Source organism: Anas acuta, chromosome Z, assembly GCF_963932015.1.
Source record: "Anas acuta chromosome Z, bAnaAcu1.1, whole genome shotgun sequence".
In the NCBI taxonomy this organism is placed as follows: domain Eukaryota; kingdom Metazoa; phylum Chordata; class Aves; order Anseriformes; family Anatidae; genus Anas; species Anas acuta.
In genome coordinates this window covers 17,827,288-17,833,947 of record NC_089017.1, presented here as the reverse complement: position 1 = coordinate 17,833,947, position 6,660 = coordinate 17,827,288, and positions in this window count along the sequence as shown.

The window sequence follows — 6,660 nt, the reverse complement described above, 5'->3', positions numbered from 1 at the left end:
CACTATGGAGAGTTGACACATCTTTCTGTGTGAAGGGCTGATGATGTTGAGCATTTAACTCTACAACTGCATATTTCCTTAACTGCCTCATTTTGGGTTATGCTGTGTCTCAAAGATGTGAAACCTAAATAAAAAGGGCAGACCTGTACAGTGGATTCAAATCAACCACGGAGTATCAAACATGTCATTTGAATATGCTGTCTGGCTTTGTGAAAGAAAGGTCTAATCTGCATACAGTTCACTGTAGATGGCATTGCACATACCGTTTGTTTTTACCAAGTGCACTTTTATTGAGTGCACCTTCAGCAAGTTTGCTGATGACACCAACCTCAGCAATGCAGTCAACATGCTGAAGAGAAGGGATGCCATCCAGAGTGCTTGAGAGTCGGGCTTGTGCAGACTGCATGAGGTTCAACGAGGCCAAGTGCAAGGTGCTGCAGCTGGGCTTGGCGCTATCCCAAGCACCAATACAGGCTGGGTGGAAAATGGATTGAGAGTGACGCTAAGGAGAAGGACCTGGGGGTGTTGGTTGACAACAAGCTTGGCATGAGTTGGCCATGTGTGCCTGCAGCCCAGAAAGCCAACCGTGTCCTGGGCTGTATCACTCTTATGGCCATCAGGGTGAGGGAGGTGATTTTGCCCCTCTGCTCTGCTCTTGTGAGACCCCACCTGGGGCCCTGTGTTAACTTTAAGTTAAATTATGGAACTCACTGCCACTCCAGAAAGTCCTTCTGCTTCAGCTTCAGATGTGCTCAGGACTCCATCCTTCAATGTAGAGCTGTTTCCTTAGGCTCATTTAAGTCATTTACTACAGCAAGAGAAAAACTGCAGAAATCCATAATCCAGTTCTTCTCATGGCCTAAAATGTATTACCAGCTTTTGAGGGAAACAGGTTTGGACTGAAACAAGCTGTAGCTCTCAAAACCTGGCAAATAAACGGAAGAAGTTCAAGGCAGTAATGAAAAACAGATCTTCCTTATGAGAAAAGCCTGGAAAAGGATTGTCCATCAGTCGTATCAACACTCAGGAAAGTCAGGGAGTTCTACAGACAGAGTAGAGTAATATGTCTTTTTTTTTTTTTTTTTTCCCCTTGCTTGTCTAATTCACATTTATTTAACTGGACTTAATATTTATAAATGTGAATATTGAGACTCTCCCTATGCACATTCTGTGAAATAACAATTTGTTTATCATCATCTCAAATTTTAGCTCCACATAAACAGCATTAGAAAAGACGTAAATGTTCAACAAACATTTAGAGCTACTCACCTGAGTAAGACTAATATTTGATCTAGCCCACACTAGCTCTGCCTTTGACAGGACATTTTAGAGGGTAGTATTCTTAGAGGAGAGATCGTGGTGGGTTCAATTAGCTGGGCCCCTCTGTCCCTCCGCAATAATTATTTTGTGCCCAGCCAAGGGTCGACAACAAGCAATGTGCATTTTCTTTCTTCACATAAATATATCAAGTACAGCTGCTGCTGTGTAGAAATTAATACACACTTCATGCTTAATACACACTGCTGCATTTAAGAAGCTGCACTGTGGAAAAGTCACAAAGGATCAGAGGGAGGAGGTGAGCTTTCCACCCATGGCACAACTGAGGGACTGGAGCAGCTTAGCCAGGGCTTAGCTTCCAATCCATTGTTGGGTTTCCAAAAAATAAATCAACCTATGTTCCATTTCCACTGTAAGGGCCAAGAAGAGAGACAAACCTTTTTAAACTATCAATACAAAGTTCTTACCTGAGGTTCATGTATGTTTGTGAATCACTTGTTGAATCCCTGTGCTTCTTTAACATCCAGAATGCCCTGTGGCAAGTAGCTTCATAATTTAACTACCTACTGTGTGAAGTAGAGTATCCGTTTGTTTACCAGGCACAATACTGACCTACCCTAGATAATACCAACAGACATTTTATATTAGGGCTCATTTTTACCCAAGTGAATTCCTTAGGCAACTTGCAGCAGAGAGGCCTACACAGTAAGTTTGTTTTAAGGTGCATTTTGGTACCCCTTTTCTCTGGCCTGCTGGTAAAGAAGGCTGTGTACCCTCTTCCTCCGTGCTCAGTGTTCCCCAGGCCACTTTCTCATCAGCTCTTGCTTCCTAAGATAAGTTGTCTCAGTGGTGTGAGACCTCAACATAAAAGGCTGACCTATACAGCGGATTTCAACCTACCACTGAGTATTAAATGTGTCTTTTGGGTATGCTGTCTGGCTTTGTGGAGGAAAAAAAAATCTATTTTGCGTATGGTTCAGTGTAGATTCCATTGTACATACCTTTTTTACCAAGAGTTCATAAACTCATGAATAGCTTTTTCTGAAGGCTATATATATACCTTATGTGTTAGTACAAGGGAAATGTCAGGATAACATTGAAACTCTTACTCATGGCAAGGGGATGTGGTCTGGATCAGTGTAAGTTCAAATACTTTCTTTGAAGAAAAAAGTACTTTTTTTTGGATCCTTTCTCCCCCCCCATAAGTTAGAGAACACTTAGGCATAGACACAGATATTCTCCCCTCCATCAGTTACTGATAATGACTAGAATTGGTCTGTCATAACTGCTTTACATGATCAGTCAACAAGCATAGCAGGTATATCTCCCAAAAGGCGAGACACATCCACGACAAACATTACAGCCATTGCTCTTGCTCTCTGTCATCCCACATGAATACTCGGGTTCTGATCTGTTACTTTCCTTCAGCCAACATTTAGGAAACTAACAATTACCATTACTTCAAAGATATCTGTAATTCCAATAGGAGGAAATATGAAAAGCATTGAGACCATCGATACCAACATGTATCAACTTTTAATTAGCTGCATTATGTAGTCTATGACTTTGATGTTAATTTAAACAGCGTCATCTCTGACGCTGACCTACCCTAGATAATAGGGTACCTAGTGCCTAGTCACCTAGTGCCATATTTATAAATGAGTACAAATGCACCCAACCTATAGAGAAAAGACAAACCACACCAATTCATTAAAATGTTTGTGAAACAATAACAAAAGAGGGATGATAATTTAGAAAGAAGGTTTCAATGTTGAGACCAAGCCTACTGGTCTAGATAAGTTGTTCCTGGTACCAAAGCATCTTTGAAAACACTTTATCCCTCTTCGCACACCAGATATGGCAGTAGTAATCACACATACACAAAAAAAATAAATTAAAAAAAATAATTAAAAAAAATCCCATGGTGAGGTCCAAAACATGAGTGATGGCAAAGACCACCTGTGGATGGCCATAACTGTTGGTGTCCTTGAGATCTTCCTTTCTTTATGTCCTGGACTAAAGATCCGGCACAAATATTGGGGAAAAAAAAAAGTGCTTCCCACCCCCACAGGTGATGTTTATTCAGTTTCTACTGTTTTTAGAGGAATCTTGTTGGAGACAAATGTGGCTCAGGAGGAAAGTGGTTCCTCCCCATCACTTCGGGAAACCTCCCATTTCTCAGATGCATGCATTTTCTCTGTCAGCCTGTCAATAACCGACAGACCTTCTACAAGTGGACCCTGATAAAAATTAAAAGCTTAAAAGTAAAGCAGTGGTGATCCAAGAGTATGTAGTCAGGTTATTTGTGTCTTTATCATCATCTCTTCAGTGTTTGTATGAATCACTGAGTAATGGAAGAGTCCTCAGTGTGCCTGATCCTTGGCCACAGGAGTCACAATTCAGACACCTATTTAAAAGTGTCTGGGATTGCAGCTGAGGACAGTGTCTCATCTGTCTGTCCTTAATTGATCGTCTTGTCTACAGTCTCATGACACGAGCATGATTCACATTGAAACCATCCCAGAGCTGGCTGTTGGAAAGCTGTTTTCCACTCGACATGGTCAGAGGTTGTGAGCGGTAGGCGTTTTCAGCAAAGGTAAACATGTCCTATGCTCCTGTGGCAGTTTTTGCACCTCAGTCTTCAATAACTCTTTTCAGATAAATTATTATAAAAGAAGTAGTTGCTCTGAAAAAGTGTTTTAATTTGGAGTTGTAGGGGACAGCATGCAGAAGTGCATGCAGAAATGCCTGTATCCTTATCCTGAAGAAGAGGGAATTCATACTATTCTAGATCACTGGATACTGAACATGATGTGTGTTACCATGGCTTCTGAATGGCAGTACTTCTTTCCATCATTTCAGACTCACCGTTTTGGCTTGGAGGTTGTTGTCCATATAAACTTTGAGAAGTGTACCTGTGATTCACTGTTGAGCCAGTTTTACTGACATGCAGAACTGCCCTTGAATTCTGAGATGTTAATTAAAACCTTTTCTATCGATTCATATCTAGACAATTGGCTGACCATAACAGCACAATCTTGAGATGCGATGACCGTGCTTCTTAGCAAAACAAAATGAATCTTTTTCTTTTCTATAGTAAGCAATAGTGATCAGGATATATACCATGATAAAAATAAGCAGGAAGGACAGATTCCTTTGATTTTGATCGTTTCTGATTATTTAGTGTGGTATTTGGCTGCGTTTATTTGATAAGGCCCATATGTCTATAGTACTGACACTGATTAAAAACTCTCACACCTCTGACTCTGCTAATCATCAAATATTTTCAATTGTCAAGTAAGAAAGAGGCTTCTCCATCTACTCAATATATTCTCCCAGAATAGTTCTGGTGGCTGTACTCTAACATGGTCAAGAAGAGGATGTCAGTCACAACCCTGTCACCATCCAGGACATAAGAAATAAATTATCACCTGCTGAATCAGAGGCCAAAACTCTAACAATGATGCTTTAGGTTTTAATTGTTTCGGTAGAAGCTCTCAACCTGAGGATGCACTTCTTACCATTCAGCTTTGATGGGATCCCGTTTGGCACACACATGAAGAGGAAAATGTGACTCACCCTACAGTAATAATCCTTCTGGACTGGGCTTCTCACTTTTCAGAATATGTTCTTCTAGCAAACTCCGTATCACAAAGAAATTGATCTAGCAACTTCAACACCTTCTTGTAGGTACTATAAGATTACAAGGAAGCAGAGACCACATTTGCTCTCACAAACTCAAAAGACTGATTGGTACAAATTTTCTGTCATAATTTACTACCCGATTAACTAAATTGTTCTGGATAGTTCTTCAACTTTTGATGATGGCATTAGAGTTAACCATTGTATTTGTTTGTGTTTTGCTGCAGATAAAAGAATCATGATTTTGGAAAACTGGCTTCAAAGTTTCTAGATATGAAGTTTAGCCAGAAATATAGCTGAGCTTTTTATTTGTATTTTTGAGAGAGAAAGTGGTACTAATGAAGACTGTTATGGTTGTTCTGGTTTTGGCTGTTATAGAGTTAATTTTGATGTAGTATATCATTTTGAAAAATAAGTGTATCTTGAAACAACATTCTGCAGTATTTTGGTATGACAACACTACATTTTCTGTATCTTGTATTTGAAGTTTTGTTTTGTTTTTAAACAACATAAGGAAAAGTCAAATTAACGTCATACAAAACTTCAAAACTTAGTCAGGAAAGGTATTGCTACCTTGCGGCTCGTAACTTTAAGTCTCCAATACATCTTTTATCAGTTATTTATTCACAAGATATGGCCAATCCATGTATTCTCTGAGATAAAGTTTTGTTTTGTTTTGTTTTGTTTTGTTTTGTTTTTCAGTGTTTTGGTTTGTTTTACTGTGTTTGGTGCATTTTTTTTTCTTGCTGGATTTTTTATTTGCTTATTTATTTGTTTTGCTTCAAACTTTTAGCGTAACAACTTTCTGATCACAATACTTTTACTTATTCCCAAAGGTGAAATTTTAGTGATTAAGCAAGTGAGACTTTTTTTTGGGCATATTCTCGAGCAATGCTAACACTATGTTTTAATTCAGATTGTTTCCAGGTTAAACAATGATCATTCCAAGGTACCTCAGCAGCACCGAACTACTCATAATTATAATCAGCCATGGTTACAAAAAGTTCTTTGTTCTGCAAAAGTTTTAAATTCCATACTTTACAAAATTTATTGTGTCAAATGAAACATAATCATGCCTTCTCTATTTGGCAACAAATACTGCTTGCAGGTGCTTCCAAATGAGCTTTTGGATTACAGTTAGCCAAGACAAATGTTTTTGGTGGTATTTCTATTGTAATTGTAATTTAGGTTGCATTCAGATGAGTTGCTGGGGACTTTTTCAGACAGAAAGATTTAAAATACAAATTAAACTACATTGATGATACTGTTTACTTGATTAAAAAATAAAAAACAACAACAACTAACAAACAAAAAACACAATCCTTTACTATTTATCATAAATCATTTCTCTGACAATCAGTTGCTCAAGTTTCCTTAAGAAAATAAAGTGTTTTAATTTTGTTTAATAGAACACTGTGGAGTTCTGACTGGTGACAAGACAAGACACTATTCTTGGTGTCATGATCTTCTAAATATATTTTTGCATAAAACTGATTTATCCACAAAATATGTATAGTATATATATTGATACAGTGCTTAAAATTGATATCTCTTTTAACATGTCATGTTTTTATTTGGGTACTTCTTTAGCTTTTATTTAAGGGAACTGTTTTTTTTTTTTTTTTTTTTTTTTTTTTTTTCTGCGTATTTGAATTACTGACTGTGAAAATAATGTCGCTAAATTATTAATTTATATTAATAAATGATGCCAAAGTGCAAATGGCACATTACACAGTTGCA